Raw genomic sequence first — 23780 nt, forward strand, 5'->3', positions numbered from 1 at the left:
TCCCGGGATGGTCAATGAAGTGTAACTGATTTTAGGCAGCGACAGGGAGGAGGCTGATCTCACCCAGTGCCAGACCCCTTCAAGGCAGATGTCTCTGCCTAATCCAGCTGCCTGCACTTCCCTTTCTAGGCAATGGAGAGAAATAAGGTGTCTCCCTGAGAGGTGTTGGGAGACTTCCCCTGGTGACCAGCTAATGCTCCAGAAAGGTTCCTGTAGCTCCTGGATCACATTTCCCAGCCCTGCCTGGGAACACAGAGACCCCAGGGCATCTCCGGCAGCAGTAGCCTCTCTAGGTGCCCCAATTAATAAAGGCCTGAATGTAAACTTTTAGCCAAAAGTCCAAACCTATCCAAAGAAGAACTCTGCAATAACTGAGAAAAGCCTTCCTTTCCAGAACTTCAAATACTATTTGTCAATTCGCATGTTGTTTTTCCTTTCTTTTTTATTGGCAGCACCATGTCCATGCACTACAATAATTACTTCCTCTGTTCGAGTATATACATATGTATGTACAGTTATTCATCACGCCCTATTTCCTACCAGCACTTTGAATGGGGAAGTTTTCTGCTGAGGAACACCTCTATTTAAATTGATGTACTTCTCTCTCTTCTGCCTCTCTGCCCTGTCTTCTTCCTCGGCCTAGTCTGTCTTTACAGAGCTCTCCCTAGAAACATGAACTGTGATTGAATCACAGCACCTAGGATGGACGAGACCTCTGGACATCATGTCCCTCCAGTCCCACCTCCCTCCTCAATGCAGAGGGAACTAAATGAGCTTGCTCAGGGGCTCACTCCAATTGCACATAGTCCACAAAGGTACTAAGAGTGCGCTTCATCCCATGTCCCAGGCCATTAATGAAGAAGTTCCACAGTGTTGCCCCCTGTGTTGATCGCGGAGGGATGCCACCAGTAACCAGCCACCAGTTTGGCCTCCTCATACCACTAATCACAGCCTTTGGGCCTGATGGACCAGCCAGTCTTCCACCTGCTTTATGGTTGATTTATCGAGTGCAGATCTCAACAGTTTGGCTACAGGTAGAACAGGGATGACTGTGTCAAAGGCCTTGCCAATATGAGGGCACACCAAGTCCCCTGCTTTCCCCTTGTGCCCACAGTCTTCTGGTAGAAGGCAGTGAGGTTGGTTAGGCAGACTTTCTATTTCCCTTTGGTCAGCCCATGCTGGCTCCTCCAATCCTTGGCCTCCAGATGCTTGGAGATGGTTTCCAGGAGCATTTGCTGCATCACCTTCCCAGGGACTCGCATGAAGCTGACCTGCATTCTTCCTCTTGCCCTTCTCTGGAAATGGGTGTGATGTCTGCCTTTTCCCAGATAGCAGGAACCTCCCTGCTTGCCCTGACATTTCAAAGACAATCAAGAGCAATGTCACATGGGCACTAAGAGCTTTAGGGGCAGCTCTTACCGGTAGTATGTGAGGCAGAAAAGACAAGGAGAGACTCAGCTTTTTCCCGGTCCTTGTCACTATGTCCCCTGCCCCACTGAGCAGTGAGAGCACATTTTCCTTAGCTGCCTTCCTTGTGCTGCCAGCATGCTTACAAAAGCCCTCCTGGTTGCCCTCCCCACCCCTTGAGAGCTCCAGCTCCAGCTCCAGCTCCAGCTGAGCTTTGGCTTTCCTAACTCCATCGCTGCACCCACAGGCAAGGTTTCTATCTGCCTCCTGGGCAGCCTCTTCCCTGTTTCCACCCTCTGGGAACTTCCTTCCTGTGGCTGAACTCCTAAGTCAGGGTGCCCCTGGTCATCCATGCGGTTCTCCTGCCAGGCCCTGCTTGACTCCCATCACATCACACTGGTTTGTTCCTGGGCTTTGAGGACGTTGTCCCTGAAGATCCACGAGGGATCCATGGCCTCTCTGCCCTCCAGGACAGTCTCCTGTGCCAATTAACCTGGTTCTGGCCTAACAGCAGCACAGGCACAGGTGACTTCCAGGAACCTACACCAACCAATCAGGTACTGAGGCAGAAGTGACCTCACAATCAGCCCTGAAGCCTTTTGCTGGGTTCTGAGGTAGCAGTGACCTTACAGCCCCATATGTGAGCCCTGTGCCTGCTGCTGGCCTATCAGGTGCTGGGGCAGAAGTGACCTCACAAGCACAAACCCCAGCCATGTGCCTGCTCCTGGCCTGTCATGTTCTCTCACAGGAGTGACCCTCTCCTTGACTCCCAGCAGTGTGGGGAAGGTTGTTCTCTGGGATTTGCTTGCTTCTGCAAGAGCTTCTCAGGAGCTAGGAGAGGGCCTCGGAGGTGGCAGTGCCCTGGCCCCAGGCACACAGCAGCACTTTCACTCTGCGAGCCATGGGACCTCTCTTTCCTCCCCCCAGGTCTCTGCTCTCCAAGCTGCTCTCCAACAGGGTGACAAGTGCCTGAGGTCTCCTTGCCCACCCAGAGGGCATGGTCCTGATGGATTCCCATGAGCACTGCCAGATGGTTGTCCCCAAGGACCTGACCCGGGAAGTGTTTGCAGGAGGGAGACAATCAGTTATCACAGCCACAGGCAACGCAGTGCCATGAGGATCCCTCCAGGCCTGTTCTTCCAGCACTTCCTTGAATGACATGCTCGGGAGCAGCAGGAAGGGCCAGGTCCAATCTGTGCCCATCCAGCCGGCTGCAGGGAGTCCCTGGGGTCCTGGTTTAGCTCAACAGAATGAAATTCTCAGTGTAGCGGCAGGGCTGCCACTCACTGCTGCCTTCCACACTGGTCCCGGAGCTTTGAGGTCCCCGACTGAAACCTTTGTTTGAGTGCCCAGCAACTGCCCCTTGGCTGGAAGGGGTGTCTCCAACCCTGATGCCCTCTGTGCCACAGGGGGTGTCAGCAAAAGGCCCTTCTTCCCCCAGGTACTGCTGCTCATGGAGGAAATGGCTCTGCCAGAGAGGGGGTAAAATCCACGCATATTTGGAGATGTTTACCTCTGGGACTGCTGCCTTCATTCCCCCTCTTTGGAGTTGTTTCTACTTTCTTCCTCCACCTCTCCCACAGAAACTTCTTGGACTCTGTGGTGGGTGTCATGAGCTGCTGTCATGAGCAATCGGAGGAGGCTGTACCCAGCCCTGTGGCCCAGGGACTGGGATCCTTGGCACCTGGGGAGGGTCCCTGCTCCTTGGCTTGCCCAGGCCTTTGCTGTGAGCTCTCATGCACACACTTACTCTTGCAGTGGGCTCCCCACGATGCCCAGATTATTGGCATGGCATGTCTCAGTTCTTTCTCCAGAGGGATGATCCATGATGCAGGGGAGAAAATATAGCGCAGTATAGACTGAGGAGTGACTAGAAGAAATATCACTGAAGAGTATAGAAAGCTTCAGGTAGTTTATAGTCACCTGCCTGACATTCAGTCCTAAACATTTTTCTTTCAAACTAAATGCAGGCTTCATCCCACAGCCACTGAAGACAATGGGAAGCCTTACTCCCTCCGCCCCCGCCCCCAGTTGGTGTGAGTAGAAGTCCTAATGCTTTAATTAAAAAGCTAGACTTGCAAAAACATATTCTACCACTAAAACAGCATAATCCTGGCCATGCGCTTAGAGGTCGAGTAAAGAAGTCGTCTCTCTGGAGCTCTCTCCCTTGAGGAAGCCTGGGTACCTCTGGCTCCAGCCACTTGGCAACTGGCAGAAAGGCCTTTCTTGTTCTGATTGCTTTAAAATGTTGGCAGTCCCTGGGCACTCTGTTGATCATACCGCTCTCCCCAGCATTGGTAGTCTGTCAGTTCTGCCCTTTATTTTGCTTCTTTTTGGTGGAGACTGCAGAGTAATTCATCTGTCCCACTGCACTTGCCCTGCACTTGTCTGTACTCTTGCTGATACAACCCACGATAACGGGGGCTGTCTTTGCTACAAGAGCACCCTGTTGCCTTCTTGTCAACTTGTTGAGCACCAGCACACCCATGTCCTTTCCTGCAAAGCTGCTCTCCAGCCAGTCCGCCCCAGCTTGCCCTGCTGCACAGGGTTCTTTCCTCCCAGGGACAGGACATGGCTGAACTCCCCAGGCCCCTTTCAGCCCGCATCACCAGGCTGTCGCTGCCCCTCTGCTGAGCAGCCCTGCCCTCCAGCATGTCAACCACTCACCCCAATTGGGGATCGTTCATGAACTGGCTGAGAGTACACTCCGTCCCACCATCAAAATCATTCCTAAAGACAAAAGGCATTGGCTCCAGTACTGACTCTGAAGAACGTCACTGGTAACCATTAGTCACTTGGACTTTGTGCCACTGTTCTCCACCCTTCGAGCCAGGCAGCCTCCACCTAGTATCCCCCACACTCCTTTGCTTACTCCTCCGTCCTCACTCTCCCCAGTCTGGCTACAAAGGTGCTAGGGAAGACCATGTCAAAGGCCTTCCTAAATGCAAGGCATGCAACAGGCACTGCACTCCCCTGGTCTGCACAGCCAGTCATCCCATCCCAGAAGGCAAAGAGGTTGGTCAACAATTTGACTTGATGGCTTCATGCTGGCTGTTCCCAGTCCCTTCATGTGACTGGAACTAGCTTCCAGGAAGATGTGTTGAGCCCTGGTGTGATGCTGACCAGCCCATCATTCCCCAGATCCAGGCCCTGCCCTGCTCCAGCCATGTCCCACGTGGGGTTGAGCACACAGCCATCCATCGGGGTCTGCTGGGGTCTGGGCTGGGAGAGAGGCCGGGCAGGGCTGGCTGTTCCCCTCGATACAGGCCCTGAGCCCAGCAGGATAGAGCTGGCCACACAGGGAAATGCACCCATAAACCTGGGGTGTGCAGCCAGGGCTGGAAACAGCCCATGTGAGAGGCTGGTCTGGGACGAATGCCTGGGGGCACCTTCCCCATCAGTCCGTGCAACCACGGGCACAGAGCGGCCTCCTCTCTTCTGTGCTGGCATGTCTTGGTTCCCCTGCATGAGACCTGGCTCTGCACCACAAACCCCCCCAGTGTGTGTCCTCACCCTGCCCGATCACACAGCTGAGCTAACATTGGTGTTTCCCTCTCTTGGGCCCTTTCCAACCCAGCCCAGACCCTCCCTGGCTCTCCCCACCTCCCCTGCGCTTTCCCCAACCCACCCAGCAGAGCAGCCCAGGCTGGCGGTAGTCCCACAGCAGTGCCCATGACAGGGTGCTGCAGAGCTTTGGGAACTCACACCACATCCCCTGACCCCCGGCAGGCACAGCAGCTCCGGGGTGGGGGGCGGGCAGGGATCTGTGTGTCTGCTGCCCCATCAGCCTCCAAGCCGGAACAGGCCCCCGTGGCACAAGGAGGCAGAGCACAGTGACACTCTGCATCTCCCTTGTTCTTGTGCACAGCAGATTCCCTACCCCCAGACTGCCTGCAGCCCCCCGTGCCAGCCCCTCTCTCCAGCACAGCACAAGGCTCCCTGCCCTGGGGCTCCTCAGGCAGCTCCTGCTGCCCCACGGACACAGCAGCCTGCCCTTACTTGACCTCCACAGGAACAGATTTCTCCTTCTCGTTTATTCCTCCTTGCCAGCACACAATTGCTCCTTTGCTCTTCCAGGGATGTCCCTGCTCCCAGGAGAGTCTTTCCCCAGGGCAGTGCATGGGTGCTGCCCACCTGGCTTTTCCTGGACCCAACCCTGTGCTCCTCATGGGGCTCCGAGCTGGCAGTGCTGCTCAGCAGAGCAAGTGGGCTGTGGTGCCCTGGGGCCACAGGGTGACTCTGCACTGGTCATTGCGTTGGGGGTGGGAAGCAGACCCAGGTGGATGGGCATCATTGCATCTGACAACCCCCTACCGAGACATCTGTTGCCCTGTGGCCATGGACGATGCTCTGAGCAATCACAGGGCATTTCAGATGGCTCAGGCTGTGTTCAGGCGTGTCGCTAGATCCAGCCCATGGCTTTTCATTGAAGGTGACATGGACCACTCTGCAGGATCCCTTCCTTGGGCCTCCTGGGTCCCCACTGCCTCTCGTGGGATTGCAGAGTTCTCACTAGCCTGCACATTCACTGCTTTAGCCCTTTCCCTCTGGATGACTCCACTGGATTTTGTGAAGCTCCATTCACTGCCCACCCCTAAGCACATGGTGCCCTTGGGGATGCCCTGTGCTCTCCTGATGGATCCATACTCCCTTTGAGAAGGATGGGCATCAGTGTCCAGCCATGTCCTATGGGAGATACCACTTGACCATTCACCATCTCCAGGAGCACTGGGCACGCAGAAGCAAAAGCTGAATCCAGCCCTCATTCCCTAACACAGCACCTCTAAGCTCATTGCCTTGAGCCCAGGGAGAGCGTCAGAAAAGCAACAGGCCCTTTCAGGGGGAAAGTCCCTGAGCACATTCTTGGCTCCAGCTTTTGAAGGAGAGCCCAACCTTCAAGCACCGCACTGGGGAAATCTGCTTTTATTACAGAGAGGACAGCTGTAACACAGTGAGAGACACATTTACAGAAGACCTCTGGGTCAGAGAGACTAGGCTGTAAGGAAGTGGGATGAATTCCAACACTTCTGCACAAACATGATGATCACAGCAAGAATGCCCAAAGCACAAGACTTGTCTGAGGTACTTAGAAACCACCTATGAAGAGGGATGGGCAGCTCACTGCTGCTGCACTAAAACCAGGTGAATCAGTTTCTTCAGGGCATCCTTGAGCTCCCTGTTCCTCATGCTGTAGATGAGGGGGTTCACTGCTGGAGGCACCATCGAATACAAAACAGCCATCACCAGATCCAGAGCTGGGGAGGAGAGGGAGGGGGGCTTCAGGTGGGCAAATATGATGGTGCTGACAAACAGGGAGACCACAGCCAGGTGAGGGAGGCACATGGAGAGGGCTTTGTGCTGTCCCTGCTCAGAGGGGATCCTCAGCACAGCAGTGAAGATCTGCACATAGGACACCACAATGAAGATGAAACACCCTAACGCTAAACAGGCACTAAGCACAAGCACCCCAAGTTCCCTGAGGTAGGAGTCTGAGCAAGAGAGCTTGAGGATCTGAGGAACTTCACAGAAGAACTGGCCCAGGGCATTGCCATGGCAGAATGTTACTCCAAATGTGTTCCCAGTGTGCAGCACCGCACTGAGAAACCCACTGGCCCAGGCAGCTGATGCTATTTTGACACAAGCTCTGCTGCCCATGATGGTCCCATAGTGCAGGGGTTTACATATGGCAACATAGCGATCGTAGGCCATGACTGTGAGAAGAAAATACTCAGCCAAAACGAAAAAGGTAAGAAAAAAGACCTGTGCAGCACATCCTGAGTAGGAAATGGCCCTGGTGTCCCACAGGGAATTGGCCATGGATTTGGGGACAGTGGTGGAGATGGTGCCAAGGTCGAGGAGGGAGAGGTTGAGGAGGAAGAAGTACATGGGGGTGTGGAGGTGGTGGTCACAGGCTACGGCTGTGATGATGAGGATGTTGCCCAGGAGGGCAGCCAGGTAGATGCCCAGGAAGAGGGAGAAGTGCAAGAGCTGCAGCCCCCGTTTGTCCACAAATGCCAGGAGGAGGAACTCATCCAGGAAACTGCTGTTGGGCATTTGCTTCTTCTGAGCTTTGGGGACTGTCCAAGGAGGAAAAGGCATTGATAAGTTAAGTAGTTTTCTCTGAGCCAAACCCAAACTATTCTTAGTACAAACCTCCACCTTTCCTCTCTTCTCTCCCTTCATTCAGATCCCTTTTCTGATCGCTGGTTTATGCTGGCTGAGTGTGCCGTGCACAGCAGGGCCCTCGGGGTGTGGTACTCTAGAGGAGTCAGTCCTGCTCTGCTGGGGTTGTAAATGGAGGTGTCAGACTGCCCCATGTACTTGGTGGGAATTTCTGGAGACAGCTGTCACAAGCTGAGTGAAAGGGATTCAGTCCAGTGACCTAGTGGGAATATCCTCTTTTAATCCTTGTGAGGGATGAATACAGCACTCATGCCAGCTGTCTCTGAAAGAGAAGACCCTTGCGAGGGATTCATCTCCCCCAGCCTTGCCCTCCTGAACACAGGTGTCTGTGTCGGAATCAGCCCCATCAGCTCCCACTCCAGCAAGCCACAGAAACACTGAAGGGAAGGCAGGGGCTGACCCCACCCTTTCTAGACATCTCTGTTCCAGTGAGAGGGACCCTCTCCTCACATCAATTTACCCTCTGCACTCTTTCCCCAGGCACTGCAATGGGAGTGGGACGTGACTAGCTCTGATGTACACACTCTGCAGCAGATTACAGCCACCCATTTTGTGGAGAGTTCGTTCAACAGTTTATTCAGAAAATGGGCTGCAGTGGAGGGATCTGATTCTATGTTTTTATGTTCTATGAGTTTTTAGATGCCTCTGTCACACTGTGGGAGCATTCTTTGATGCAGTAGAAATCTTTGGCATTTCTGTTTCTCTCAGCATTAGAACTTGTGTGTCCCAGGAGGAAAAGGGCTCACGGTGTCTATATACTACAGACAGAGTCAGGGGATCTGGACTGTGCAGGAGTCTTGCTGCCCGCTGTCCTGTGCTAGCCCCTCTCCCAGCTAAAGGACAATCCCACTCCCAAGTTACTCTAAGAAAGGACCTGGGCTGAGGTGAGAGTGGAGGAATGTAGCTCCAGAGGGAAGATTTCCCCATTCTTCTCTCTCAGAGCAGACATGGAGAGTGTGCTCTGGAGAGCTCGTCAGAGCAGGTGAGGAGGTTTCTGACTTGCATGACCAGCACAAAGACTCTCCGCTATCACAGCTATGCTATGGCAGAGCTGAGGTCTTGTGGAGGGCAGCTTGCAGCCTGGCAGGACACCCCAGAGAGACAGTCAAGAGATCTGAAGAAGGGTGAGGGGGGGCAGCCTTAAGGGAGAGTCAGATCACTCCCCAATCAGATGAAATGCATTGCCTAGAAGGTTAGAAAGGGCCTTGGGCACATCACTGCCATGAAAATGGCTCCATGCAGGACCCACAGGGTCAGTGCCTTAACTGCAGCTGAACCCCTCTCCTTCACCCCAGAGAGCAGGGCAGCAAGAAGCAGAGCAGCACAGAGAGGAGAGGAAACAAGCAGCAGTACCATGACCCTGCCACCAAAGGGAAAGCCAGGAGGGAGAGCCAGACGGGCAGTTAGGAAAGCCTTCCCCTCTCCCAGCTCTGCACACCACCTCCCAGGCAGCGGCATTGCAGCACAGTCACTCTCAGCCCCTTTGCCGTGCAGTGGGAAATGGGCACGTCACAGCAGAGATGCCCCTCTGCTCTGCTGCAGCTCAGGCTGCTGAGGAGGGGGCTCCTGCCCTGCAGCCCATGGCCTTGAGGGCAGAGGCTGTGCTGGGTGGGAGAGGAGACACGGGGGGCTTGCTGAGAGGAAGATGTCTGCATTGCAGGGACTGACTGGGAGTTTTCCTAATTCCCCCTCCCACAGCATTTATGGCTTTACTTTCCCCTCACTCGCTGATCATATCTCCCCTGCCTGGAGCTTTTCCTCCTGGCAGCTCTTTCTCTGCCCCATCTCTTTTCCCTGCCAGCGCTCACAGACCCCATCCCACCCTCTGGGCACTCAGTCCTGCCCTGCAGAAACCTCCCAGCAGCAGGGCACTGCCCAGGGGCATCTCTGGGTTTGCAGGTGCTAAGGAGCAGGTCAGACAAACGCTGGTGAGGCCAGGCAAGGTGATGGTGGTGCTTTCTGTAGGCAGAGCACTGGGTGAAAGGATGCAATGAGGTCCCTCACAGAACTACTGATCTCTCACTGTAATGCTCTGGGACTATCAGACTCCTGTCCAAATCTCACAGCTCCTTTCCTCTCCTCTTGCCGCCGCCCCCCCCCTCCCCCCCCCCCCCCCCCCACTTCCCAGCTGCTGCAAGCAATGGGAAACTGAAAGCAGAGCCTCAGGAAAGGTCCTTATCTTTCAGGGAACCCCGGCCATGGCTGTCTGCTTGAAAAGGTCCCCTGGAAATATCCTGGGGGTGAGCGAGATCTGAGAGCAGCCCTGACCCCCACAGCACCCTCCCAACAGGAGGATGAACCCACCCTTCTCGGGGTCGCTCCTTCCACCCAGAGCTTCTCCCTGCAGCGCCCTGGGCAGCTCCCCGGGCAGGCTGAGTGCTGACCCTCGCAGGCGGCAGAGTCCCTGCCCCGGGCACACAGCACCCTGGGTCGCAGGGACACTGCTCTCAATTACAGCCCGCGCACACCTGGGGGCACTCCCTGGCTTCACACCCCAGCACCGTCCCTGGCAGAAGGTAGCCGTGATGGCCTGTCCCTCTGACGGTGTGGCTGGGAATCCCTGCTCTAAAGCACCACCTGCTCCAAACAGGAGGAGCTGGCAGAGCCGCCCTGACAGACCCTCTCAGCTGTGGAAGGTGCCAGCTTCAGAGGAACCCTCCGGCAGCCACAGCAGCAATGTTGCCCTGCAGCCAGAGACTTACTGTGTTAGGGGCTGGGAAGATTTCTCGCTGCAGGCAGCTCTCAGCCATCCTCTGATGCCCCACTCTCTTCAACTTCGGAGATGCCCATCTCATTCTGGCCCCTGCAGGCAGTGCCCGGAGTCCTGCTTCTCCAGGAAAAGGAGCTGCACTTGGACAGAGCTGGCTCTCTGCAGTGCCTGCCAGGTTGCCATGGGCTCCGGCAGCCCCAGGAGCCAAGCCCAGCTCAGGAGCAGAGGCCCAGCTGATGACGTGACTTTCTCTGTCCCCTGGGCACCCTCGGGACCTTCCTGGGCTTCCAGGGCTGACAGTTCCTGGAAGGCAGCAGGGTCACCCCTGGGAAATAGCCACGGAAGTAGATGAAAATAATCACCGAGGATCCCTCTCGAAACAGTGCAGAGACTGACTCTAGCATTGCAGTTGGTCTCACCAGAGCATGGCTGTCTAAGAGAGGTGGAAACGTCCCACTCTGGAAAGCCCTGCTCCCATCTCATAAGAGCATAGGCACAAGAAGGGAGTTCCTTTGCTCATGCTTCAGGGATGATTTAGAGGAGTTAATCAATACATCTAGTGCTCACTGCGAAGCCCTTCGTTGGAATAGGATACAGTTCTCTCCCGTGCTCTCCACAAACTCACAGGAGGTGGGATTGCCCTTGCCCAAGTTTAGCGTACACAAAATGCCTGTCTGCATGGCAGCTCCTTGTTTAAGCTCCCACTGGAATCAAGGGAGATGGAGGGAGGCACTCAGCTGGACACGCACACACACACACCCCCTTGGACATCTGAAGGGCCAGAGGTGGTCCAAGACATGTACCAGTTTCTCCTTCCTCTGATGGAACAATTATGAGACCCATATCCTTCCAGGACATCAGCTGGGGGCCAGGTGCAGAATCTCCTGGGCCATCTGAAATGACACTTGATGCCGACTACTGCAAGAGCTCCGCTCACTAGGAAGCCGAGACATATGCAGATCCCGACATTGCAAACAGCTCATGCAGGGCCATGTCCGATGCACGGGGTGTCCAGCACAACCACCAGGTTTCTAGCAGGTACAGCACAGGACCTACAGGAAAAGCATGCCCTTTTGGAGTGGTGGCTGGGCAAACACCCCAGGGCATCTCGCATTTCCTGCCTGTTCCCAAACAAGGGATTCCCACCACTGCCTTTAGGCAAAGTCCATCCCATCTACATCTGAGCATGCTACCAAGATGGAAGGCACATCACACCAAGGTCTCCACGCATGCCAGCCCTCAAACCCCACTAATCCTTCTCTCCTTAAACCTTTTCTCACTCCTCATGCTATGAACAGGGACGATGCTAATGATGCAGCCACAGTGTGCCTGGCTTGCAGGCTGTTGAGGCCCAGGGACTTTCTCAGTGGCACCTTGTCATTCCTGGGGATCTGGTCGCCTCCATCACAGGTGTCAAGCTGCTGCAGAGTCTGCTCAGGAACCAAGCACCTCTCCTGCCACAGCTGCATGGCCCAGCTCTGTTTCTTTCTGGCTTTGGGGACTGCAGGGTTTGCTCCCTTAGTGGGTACCTCACATCATCCTTCTATTGCCATTTGCTGTCCTCACCAGCATGTCTTTGCTGTGAAGTTAGGCCTGTGTATACACAGTGTCCTTGGCTCTTGGGAACAGGTATCACCATGGCAAGTCTGAGCTCAGCCCTGGTTCCACAGCTGAGTTTCTGCAACCCACGTTCCTACAGGGAGACTTGAATCTCTCTGACATTCAGTGGGAAGGCAATGCAGCAGAGTCCAGGAGGATTCTGGAAGGTGTGGAGGACAACTTCTTAGCAGAGCTAAGCCTGATAGGTCACCAAGGGTGACACTTTCCTGGACCTGGAACCTGCCAACAAGGAAGAACTGATGAGGGTTGTGATGATCAGTGTCAGCCTTGCCTGCAGTGGCCATGAGACAGTGGAATTCCAGATCCTGAATGACATGAGGAGGAAGAGTAGCAGAGTCCACACTCTGGATGTCAGAGGAGCAGACTTGGACCTACTGGCAGAGGGATCCTGTGGCAGGCAGCTCTGAAGGGCAGGGGAGCCCAGGAAAGTTGACAGGACTTTCAGGACAGCATCCTCTAACTTCAAGAATGTCCCATACTGATGTCCAGGAGAGCAAGCAGATCTCAGGAGACAGAGTGGCTGAACAGGGAACTCACAACTGAACAACAGCACGAAAGGGCAGCACACAGAGATGGGGAGCAGAGAGAGGCTGCAAAGCAGGAAGTGAGAAATGTTGTCCAGGGAAATAGGGAAGCTGTTAGGAAAGCCAAAGCGCCTTTAGGATTGATGCTTGCAAGGGATGTCAAGGGCACAAAGATGATCTGCTATTGCTTCAGTAACAGCAAAATCAGAAGCAAGGAAAATGTGGGCCCATGGCTGAGGACTCGGGCAGGCAATCTGGTAACAGTAGAGGTAGTAGGGCTGGAAAACTTAGTCCCTTGCTTTCGGCCCCCACCAGCAAGGTGTCCCAGGCCATTGTGACTAGAGTCAGGAGTCCTGAGGAAAAAAAAAAAAAAACAACAACAACCAGCATGGCCTGAGGCTTGAATGGATTGGAAGGGCTGCAGCTGAGGATGCTGAGAGAGCTGGCCTCTATCTAGCAAGGCCACTCTCTGTCATCTTGGAAAGCTGTGGAGACTCAGGGAGGACCCAATGACTGGAGAAGGGCAAATGTTACATGCCTCTTCCACAAAGGCCACAAGCACAACCTGGGCAACTACAGGCTGTTCAGCCTCACTTTGATGAGCAGAGTGTCATGAAACGAGCCCCCTCTGATCACCTTTCCAGGTAAAGGAAGGAGAATGAGGTGCCTGGGAACAGTCAGCACAGATTTCCTGAGGGGAAATCATGCCTCACTACGTGATGGCTTTCTACGTTAAAAGAACTGTATTTGTGGATGAACAGAGAACAGTGAACATCAGTTACCTCAACTTTCGGAAGGCTTCTGACACTTTCTCCCACAGTATACTTGCACACAAATTGGCCTCTATGGTCTGAAGGGCGAGACAAGCAAATGGTCAAAGAACTGCCATCATAGTTGGATGATGGGGCTCAGAGGGTAGCGCTGAATGGGTAGTGTTGTTCCTGGAGGGCTGAAGAGTAATGGAGCACCACAGGGTCTCTCCTGGGACCTCTCCTGTTTTACACCTTATGAATGAGCTGCAGGGGCCAACTTTCATCACGGTTGTGGATGACCCCAAACTGAGTGGGCACCAGTCTCCATATTGAGGGCTGCCACTGAGAGGGACCTAGACAGGCAGGAGCAATAGGCTGCCAGAAGTCTCATGAAATTCTGCAAGGACAAATGCCACGTTCCTGCACCTAGGACAGACCAACTGCCTGCAGACATCCAGGCTGGGCACTGCGGGGCCATGGAGCAGCTCTGAGGAAAAGGACATGAGGATTTTGGCAGACACAAGGCCAAATATGAGACAGCCGTGTGGCCAGGCAGCAAAGAAGGCCAACAGCACCTTGGGCCGTACAAATAGGAGCACGGCCAGGAGGTCAAGCAAAGTGATCAGACCCTTCTGCTCTGCACTTGTTGGACAACATGTACAATACTGCACCTGGTTTTTAGCCCTCCAGGACAAGGGCCCCCCTGTACGAGAAGATTCTCAAGAAGACAAAGCCAGGCTCTTCAGAATGGTGCATGCTGGAGGATGAGAGACCACAGCCATAGGTCAAAACCAGAGAGGAACATGCTGGAGAGAAGCAAAAATATTTCTGCTGAGAAGACAGGCAAGCACTGGAACATGTCGCCCAGAGAAGCTCTGGTATCTGCAGCCATGAAGGTTTTCCAGCCTGGATCAAGCCCTCAGCAACCTGCTCCGACTCCAAAGCTGATCCTGCCGTGAGCACAAGGCTGGGCTAGAGGCTGCCTCAGGTCCCATCCACCTGGAAAGATTCCTCCAGCTCTACTCTTCCTGATGTTAGGGAAAGCCCTCTGTTCTCCTTGACCATGGAAGCAAGTCAGGCACAAGTATGAGCCAATCAACTAGCCTTCCTGTCCTGCTGCAGTCCAGATGCAGGGCTGCTTGGCAGGTACCCCTGAACAGCCCTGATCACCCCTTTGCTTCACCTTTTATTGGGGTTTTCTCTCCTTTACCCTTTCCATGCTCGACCCTCTTACCATCTTCATACCCGCCCAGACAAACAGCCCACCTTGAGCTACCCTTTCCCCAAAGGCCCTGGCTGTGCTTGCTTTGTACCCTCATCTGCCATTTCTGAGAGGGTTGCCAGGGTCATTTCTACCTAGGTCAGCAATTCCATGGAACTAGGACCTCCTTTTCTTAGTACTTGAAGTAGCCTGCAATTCTCCCTATTGTTATCTTGCTAGAGACACCACAAGTCAGCATGAGCCATCTACACACACACATTAACAGCTGACACAATGAGCTTCAGTGTGGGGGACCCTGAGCAACCTGGGGATTCAGCCAACAGGAACCTCATGAAGTTGTGCAAAGACAAGTGGCAACTCCTGCACATGGGAAAGAACAACCCTGTGCATCAGGACAGGCTGGGGCCTGACTGCCTCAGGAGTGGCCTGAGGAGAAGGGCTTGTGTGTTGTCATATGAGTCAGTGGAGCATGCTTGCTGTGAATGAGCGAGCATGGAAAGGCCCCCTTGGAAAGAGTTCACTGTCTTTGGCACCATCTGCAGATGTTCCTGAATGTTTTCTCAGAAAGTTCTTGAACAGAAATGGGAGGAAGGGAGGGGACTGCTTTGCAGAACATGAGAGGAAATCGCCCTGCTCTCTCCCTGCCTCTGCCATCTCCATGGGGATGACCTACTGAGCCCCCAGATGACACCCGCTGAGGTCACAGTGGCATGTGCTGCATCACAGGCAGGTCTCCCTGGTGCCAGGGCAGAGCCCTCACTTCCCTGCAAGGCCCAGCAGCTGCTGGGCACTGCACCCAGAAGGTGCTGAGCCCCGCTACCAGGACACCCTGCACACGGTGGAGACAAAAAGGCACCTGCATAAGTCTTGTGGAGGTGGAAAAAGTGATGCTTGTGGCAGTTTGGGGCCACTACTCTCTGCCCTGCCCACTTGTGAGGTAGCCTGGGGCAAGAAGTGGCACTTGGAAAGCTTTGGAGAAGAGCCGCAGTCTCCAGAGTTTGTGCACAGCCTGCTCGAAAGAAGTGCTAAGAGCCCTCAGGTGGGATGATCCCTGGGCTTTTGGGCAGCCTTGCTGCGGGGCCCAGGGCTCTCCAGATGACTAAAGCCCTGTGGGCGAGGGGGTCTGGGATACCAGCCCACCTTGCACACATCAGCTGCTTCATGATGTAATGAGACACGGCGCCCCAATGTCTGGAAAGGAAGGGGAGGCCGTGTCAGCCACAGAGCAGCCAGCTCACAGCCTCTCAGGATGCTCCTAGCCCCGGCAGGGACAGGTGCAGGGCTGTGCAAAGCCTCCGTAAAGCCACCACCATGGCTGCAGGGCTGGGCTTTATGCCAGCCTCTGACCCTGGCCTTCCTCTTAGTCCAGAGGCGGTCCCGAGCGGAACGAAGCCCATGGGGAGGCTTTGGGACAAGGGCTACGGCAGCGTGAGCACAGCATCTTGGAGCCCAGCCCACGCTGTGTCAAGCTGGAGGCCCAAGAGGATCCCTGGGGGAGGATCAGTGGTTCTCCCAAACAAGTGGACAACTTGGCTTTTTTACATGGTGGACGCTGCATTTCCAACCTGGGCATTTGCAGCAGGCTCTTGAGAATCCTGCGGGAGCTGCAGGACACCCCAGGCTGTGGGAGGCAGGAGCCCTTTCCTGCCACAGCCAGATCCCAAAGGGGAAGGCAATCACAGGGAAACCTGGCCAAGGCTTGCCCTCTCAACCTCCTGCTGCCCCAGCCATGAGGGTTTGGAGCAGGCCTCACAGGAGCCTTGGGGCTCAGGGCAGCCCCAGCCGCAGGACCCAGGAGTCCTGCCTGCCACATGGTGCCCTGAGCTGGGCGGCACTCTCAGACAGGGCTCTTGGGGCAGCCCCCAGCCCTGTGCAGCCACCCGCACAGCCCGGGATCCACAGCTCCTTTGCACTTAACAGTCTCTGGGCGACACCTCGGCAAGGAGCTGCTGAAGCCCCTCCCCTCGAGAGAGTGGCGCAGCAGCGCTGGGAAGGAGGAAGCGTGGTTGGGGCTGATGGTCTCGATCCAGCTGCCTTCCATCTCGCTTGCCCCCTTGCCCTTGGCTCTCCTGTCCATCCAGGGACAAAGGACGCTCTTGGCGTCTCGTCACCCAAAACTCCATGGTGCCCCTCTCCTCTGCCTGTCGGCGAGGGGCCCCAACGTGGCCCTGCTGCCTCTTGTCCCCGCTCCTGGTTGTGGAGCGGCTCCGCAGGGCAGCGGTGGGGAGCGCGTGAGCAGTGCCCAGCAGCTCCGGGGCCTCGCAGGGAAGTGAGGGCTCTGCCGTGGCACCAGGGAGACCTGTCTGTGATGCGGCAGCACGTGCCACTGTGACCTCAGCGGGTGTCATCTGGGGCTCAGTAGGTCATCGCCATGGAGATGGCAGAGGCAGGGAGAGAGCAGAGCCATTTCCCCTCCTGTCCTGCAAAGCAGACCCCTCCCTTCCCCCCAGTTCTGTCCCAGAACTGCCTGAGAAATCCTTGAGGAACGTCTGCAGACGGTGCCAAAGGCAGTGACCTCTCTCCAAGGGGGCCCTGGAGGAGTCACTTCTGCAGCCCCGCACCCACAGCTCTCTGCCCTGGGCAGAGCTGTGCGGGCAGCTGGGACTTGGGGGTTGCTTTGGGGTTTGGCGTTTTTCAGAGACAGGCTGCAAGTGCTGTGGGATGAAAGAGCACAAAGCGTGGCCACACGCTGAGATGCTTTGGTGAGCCTCACTCAGGGCTGGTTTCTCCTGTGGGTTGCTCTTTTAGGAGAAGTAGGATGTGAGAGAGTGTGGGACAGGAGGCAGCCTTCCTCCCTGAAGCACCACAGCAGGCTCTTTGCTTTTCCAAGTCCTCAGCAGGGTTTCTCCATCAGCGCTGCTTAAGATAGACATGATAGGCCTGAGAAGAGCAAATGTGCCCTTAAGAGCCATCATGTGGAGGGCTTTGTGAGGGAGCCTGGTGCCTGGCAAGCTCCAAAGCCATAGGCTAGACCTGGTATCAAATCTGGGGAAGTTTCTGCCTTTCCCAGGACTTTTGCCCAGTTTTTCTTCTGGGCACATGAGTGCTGAGTCAAGGGGGATACTAATGCCCCTTCTCTGGGTAGCTGTGCTCCTCCTAATGCAACCCTGTAGGTATCTGAACTCATTCACAGTGAGCACTATCCACTGGTTCATGTGACAACACACAAGCCCTTCTCCTCAGGCCACTCCTGAAGCAGTCAGGTCCCAGCCTGTCCTGATGCACAGGGTTCTTCTTTCCCATGTGCAGGAGTTGCCACTTGTCTTGGTAAAACTTCATGATGTTCCTGTTGGCTGAATCCCCAAGTTTCTGAGGGTCGCCTGCACTGAAGCTCATTGTGTCAGCTCTTAATGTGTGTGTATAGATGGCTCATGCTGATGTGTGGTGCCTCTGGCAAGGTAACAACAGGGAGAATTGCAGATTATTCAAGTACTAAAGAAAAAAGGTCCTAGTTTCATGGAACTGCTGACCTAGGTAGTAACGACCCTGGCAGCCATCTCAGAAATGGCAGATGAGGGTACAGAGCAAGCACAGCCAGGGCCTTGGGGGAAAGGGTTACCAGAGATGAGCTGTTTGTCTGGACAGGTATGAGGATGGTAAGAGGGTGGAACATGGAAGATGTAAAGGAGAGAAAACCCCAACAAAAGGTGAAGCAAAGGGGTGATCAGGGCTGTTCAGGGGTACCTGCCAAGCAGCCCTGCAGCTGGACATCTCTGACTGCAGCAGGACAGGAAGGCTAGCTGATCTGCTCATACTCGTGCCTGACTTGCTTCCATGGTGAAGGAGACCTGAGGGCTTTCCCTAACATCAACAAGAGTAGAGCTGGAGGAATCTTTCCAGGTGGCTGGGGCCTGAGGCAGCCTCTAGCCCAACCTTGTGCTCACAGCAGGATGAGCTTTGGAGTCGGAGCAGGTTGCTGAGGGCTTGATCCAGGCTGGAAAACCTTCATGGCTGCAGATACCAGAGCTTCTCTGGGCGACATGTTCCAGTGCTTGCCTGTCTTCTCAGCAGAAATATTTTTGCTTCTCTCCAGCATGTTCCTCTCTGGTTTTGATCTATGGCTGTGGTCTCTCATCCTCCAGCATGCACCATTCTGAAGAGCCTGGCTTTGTCTTCTTGAGAATCTCCTCGTACAGGGGGACCCTTGTCCTGGAGGGCTAAAAACCAGGTGCAGTATTGTACATGTTGTCCAACAAGTGCAGAGCAGAAGGGTCTGATCACTTTGCTTGACCTCCTGGCCGTGCTCCTATTTGTACGGCCCAAGGTGCTGTTGGCCTTCTTTGCTGCCTGGCCACACGGCTGTCTCATATTTGGCCTTGTGTCTGCCAAAATCCTCATGTCCTTTTCCTCAGAGCTGCTCCATGGCCCCGCAGTGCCCAGCCTGGATGTCTGCAGGCAGTTGGTCTGTCCTAGGTGCAGGAACCTGGCATTTGTCCTTGCAGAATTTCATGAGACTCCTGGCAGCCTATTGCTCCTGCCTGTCTAGGTCCCTCTCAGTGGCAGCCCTCAAGATGGAGACTGGTGCCCACTCAGTTTGAGATCATCTACGACCGTGATGAAAGTTGGCCCCTGCAGCTCATTCCTAAAGGTGTAAAACAGGAGAGGTCCCAGGAGAGGCTCTGTGGTGCTCCATTCCTCTTCAGCCCTCCAGGAACTGCACTACCCATTCACCGCTACCCCCTGCGCCTGATCATCCAACTAGTTCTTTGACCGTTTGGTTGTCCAGCCACTCAGACCATGGAGGCCTAGTTTGTGTGCAAGTATACTGCGGGAGAAAGTGTCAAAAGCCTTCCGAAAGTTGAGGTAACTGATGTTCACTGTTCTCTGTTCATCCACAAACACAGTTCTTTTAACGTAGAAAGCCATGAGGTAGTGAGGCATGATTTCCCCTCAGGAAATCTATGCTGACTCTTCCCAGGCACCTCATTCTCCTTCCTTTACCTGGAAAGGTGATCAGAGGGGGCTCTCTGCATGACACTCTGCTCATCAAAGTGAGGCTGAACGGCCTGTAGTTGCCCAGGTTGTGCTTGTGGCCTTTGTGGAAGAGGCATGTAACATTTGCCCTTCTCCAGTCATTGGGTCCTCCCTGAGTCTCCACAGCTTTCCAAGATGACAGAGAGTGGCCTTGCTAGATAGAGGCCAGCTCTCTCAGCATCCTCAGCTGCAGCCCATCCAATCCATTCAAGCCTCAGGCCATGCTGGTTGTTGTTGTTTTTTTTTTTTTTTCCTCAGGACTCCTGACTCTAGTCACAATGGCCTGGGACACCTTGCTGGTGGGGGCCGAAGGCAAGGGACTAAGTTTTCCAGCCCTACTACCTCTACTGTTACCAGATTGCCTGCCCGAGTCCTCAGCCATGGGCCGACATTCTCCTTGTTTATGCTTTCACTATTACTGAAGCAATAGCAGATCATCTTTGTGCCCTTGACATCCCTTGCAAGCATCAATCCTAAAGGCGCTTTGGCTTTCCTAACAGCTTCCCTATTTCCCTGGACAACATTTCTCACTTCCTGCTTTGCAGCCTCTCTCTGCTCCCCATCTCTGTGTGCTGCCCTTTCGTGCTGTTGTTCAGTTGTGAGTTCCCTGTTCAGCCACTCTGTCTCCTGAGATCTCTGCTTGCTCTCCTGGACATCAGTATGGGACATTCTTGAAGTTAGAGGATGCTGTCCTGAAAGTCCTGTCAACTTTCCTGGGCTCCCCTGCCCTTCAGAGCTGCCTGCCACAGGATCCCTCTGCCAGTAGGTCCAAGTCTGCTCCTCTGACATCCAGAGTGTGGACTCTGCTACTCTTCCTCCTCATGTCATTCAGGATCTGGAATTCCACTGTCTCATGGCCACTGCAGGCAAGGCTGACACTGATCATCACAACCCTCATCAGTTCTTCCTTGTTGGCAGGTTCCAGGTCCAGGAAAGTGTCACCCTTGGTGACCTATCAGGCTTAGCTCTGCTAAGAAGTTGTCCTCCACACCTTCCAGAATCCTCCTGGACTCTGCTGCATTGCCTTCCCACTGAATGTCAGAGAGATTCAAGTCTCCCTGTAGGAACGTGGGTTGCAGAAACTCAGCTGTGGTACCACGGCTGAGGTCAGACTTGCCATGGTGATACCTGTTCCCAAGAGCCAAGGACACTGTGTATACACAGGCCTAACTTCACAGCAAAGACATGCTGGTGAGGACAGCAAATGGCAATAGAAGGATGATGTGAGGTACCCACTAAGGGAGCAAACCCTGCAGTCCCCAAAGCCAGAAAGAAACAGAGCTGGGCCATGCAGCTGTGGCAGGAGAGGTGCTTGGTTCCTGAGCAGACTCTGCAGCAGCTTGACACCTGTGATGGAGGCGACCAGATCCCCAGGAATGACAAGGTGCCACTGAGAAAGTCCCTGGGCCTCAACAGCCTGCAAGCCAGGCACACTGTGGCTGCATCATTAGCATCGTCCCTGTTCATAGCATGAGGAGTGAGAAAAGGTTTAAGGAGAGAAGGATTAGTGGGGTTTGAGGGCTGGCATGCGTGGAGACCTTGGTGTGATGTGCCTTCCATCTTGGTAGCATGCTCAGATGTAGATGGGATGGACTTTGCCTAAAGGCAGTGGTGGGAATCCCTTGTTTGGGAACAGGCAGGAAATGCGAGATGCCCTGGGGTGTTTGCCCAGCCACCACTCCAAAAGGGCATGCTTTTCCTGTAGGTCCTGTGCTGTACCTGCTAGAAACCTGGTGGTTGTGCTGGACACCCCGTGCATCGGACATGGCCCTGCATGAGCTGTTTGCAATGTCGGGATCTGCATATGTCTCGGCTTCCTAGTGAGCGGAGCTCTTGCAGTAGTCGGCATCAAGTGTCATTTCAGATGGCCCAGGAGATTCTGCACCTGGCCCCCAGCTGATGTCCTGGAAGGATATGGGTCTCATAATTGTTCCATCAGAGGAAGGAGAAAGTGGTACATGTCTTGGATCACCTCTGGCCCTTCAGATGTCCAAGGGGGTGTGTGTGTGTGCGTGTCCAGCTGAGTGCCTCCCTCCATCTCCCTTGATTCCAGTGGGAGCTTAAACAAGGAGCTGCCATGCAGACAGGCATTTTGTGTACGCTAAACTTGGGCAAGGGCAATCCCACCTCCTGTGAGTTTGTGGAGAGCACGGGAGAGAACTGTATCCTATTCCAACCAAGGGGTTCGCAGTGAGCACTGGTTGTATTGATTAACTCCTCTAAATCATCCCTGAAGCATGAGCAAACCAACTCCTTCTTGTGCCTGTGCTCTTATGAGATGGGAGCAGGGCTTTCCAGAGTGGGACGTTTCCACCTCTCTTAGATAGCCACGCTCTGGTGAGACCAACTGCAATGCTAGAGTCAGTCTCTCCACTGTTTCGAGAGGGACCCTCGGTGACTATTTTCATCTACTTCCGTGGCTATTTCCCAGGGGTGACCCTGCTGCCTTCCAGGAACTGTCAGCCCTGGAGCCCAGGGAAGGTCCCGAGGGTGCCCAGGGGACACAGAAAGTGACGTCATGAGCTGGGCCTCTGCTCCTGAGCTGGGCTTGGCTCCTGGGGCTGCCGGAGCCTATGGCAACCTGGCAGGCGCTGCAGAGAGCCAGCTCTGTCCAAGTGCAGCTCCTTTTCCTGGAGAAGCAGGACTCCGGGCACTGCCTGCAGGGGCCAGAATGAGATGGACATCTCGGAAGTTGAAGAGAGTGGGGAATCAGAGGATGGCTGAGAGCTGCCTGCCGGGAGAAATCTTCCCAGCCCCTAACACAGTAAGTCTCTGGCTGCAGGGCAACATTGCTGCTGTGGCTGCCGGAGGCTTCCTCTGAAGCTGGCGCCTTCCACAGCTGAGAGGGTCTGTCAGGGCGGCTCTGCCAGCTCCTCCTGTTTGGAGCAGGTGGTGCTTTAGAGCAGGGCTTCCCAGCCACACCGTCAGAGGGACAGGCCATCACGGCTACCTTCTGCCAGGGACGGTGCTGGGGTGTGAAGCCAGGGAGTGCCCCCAGGTGTGCGCGGGCTGTCATTCAGAGCAGTGTCCCTGCGACCCAGGGTGCTGTGTGCCCGGGGCAGGGACTCTGCCGCCTGCGAGGGTCAGCACTCAGCCTGCCCAGGGAGCTGCCCAGGGCGCTGCAGGGAGAAGCTCTGGGTGGAAGGAGCGACCCCGAGAAGGGCGGGTTCATCCTCCTATTGAGAGGGTGCTGCGGGGGTCAGGGCTGCTCTCAGCTCTTGCTCACCCCCAGGATATTTGCAGGGGACCTTTTCAAGCAGACAGCCATGGCCGGGGTTCCCTGAAAGAGAAGGACCTTTCCTGAGGCTCTGCTTTCAGTTTCCCACTCTTTACAGGAGGTGGGAGATGGTGGGGCAAGTGGGCAGGAAAGGAGCTGTGAGGTTTGGACAGGAGTCTGATAGTCCCAGACCATTACAGTGAGAGATCAAAAGGTTTCCGAGGGACCTCATTGCATCCTTTCACCCAGTGCTCTGCCTACAGAAAGCACCACCATCACCTTGCCTGGCCTCACCAGCGTTTGTCTGACCTGCTCCTTAGCACCTGCAAAGCCAGAGATGCCCCTGGGCAGTGCCCTGCTGCTGGGAGGTTTCTGCAGGGCAGGACTGAGTGCCCAGAGGGTGGGATGGGGTCTGTGAGCGCTGGCAGGGAAAAGAGATGGGGCAGAGAAACAGCTGCCAGGAGGAAAAGCTCCAGGCAGGGGAGATATGATCAGCGAGTGAGGGGAAAGTAGAAACACTGATGCTGTGGGAGGGGGAATTAGGAAAACTCCCGGTCAGTCCCTGCAATGCAGACATCTTCCTCTCAGCAAGCCCCCCGTGTCTCCTCTCCCACCCAGCACAGCCTCTGCCCTCAAGGCCATGGGCTGCAGGGCAGGAGCCCCCTCCTCAGCAGCCTGAGCTGCAGCAGAGCAGAGGGGCATCTCTGCTGTGACGTGCCCATTTCCCACTGCACGGCAAAGGGGCTGAGAGTGACTGTGCTGCGATGCCGCTGCCTGGGAGGTGGTGTGCAGAGCTGGGAGAGGGGAAGGCTTTCCTAACTGCCCGTCTGGCTCTCCCTCCTGGCTTTCCCTTTGCTGGCAGGGTCGTGGTACTGCTGCTTGTTTCCTCTCCTCTCTGTGCTGCTCTGCTTCTTGCTGTCCTGCTCTCTGGGGTGAAGGAGAGGGGTTCAGCTGCAGTTAAGGCACTGACCCTGTGGGTCCTGCATGGAGCTGTCTTCATGGCAGTGATGTGCCCAAGGCCCCTTCTAACCTTCTAGGCAATGCATTTCATCTGACTGGGGAGTGATCTGACTCTCCCTTAAGGCTGCCCCCCCTCACCCTTCTTTAGATCTCTTGACTGTCTCTCTGGGGTGTCCTGCCAGGCTGCAAGCTGCCCTCCACAAGACCTCAG

Source organism: Dromaius novaehollandiae, unplaced genomic scaffold (assembly GCF_036370855.1).
Source record: "Dromaius novaehollandiae isolate bDroNov1 unplaced genomic scaffold, bDroNov1.hap1 HAP1_SCAFFOLD_30, whole genome shotgun sequence".
Taxonomy (NCBI): Eukaryota; Metazoa; Chordata; class Aves; order Casuariiformes; family Dromaiidae; genus Dromaius; species Dromaius novaehollandiae.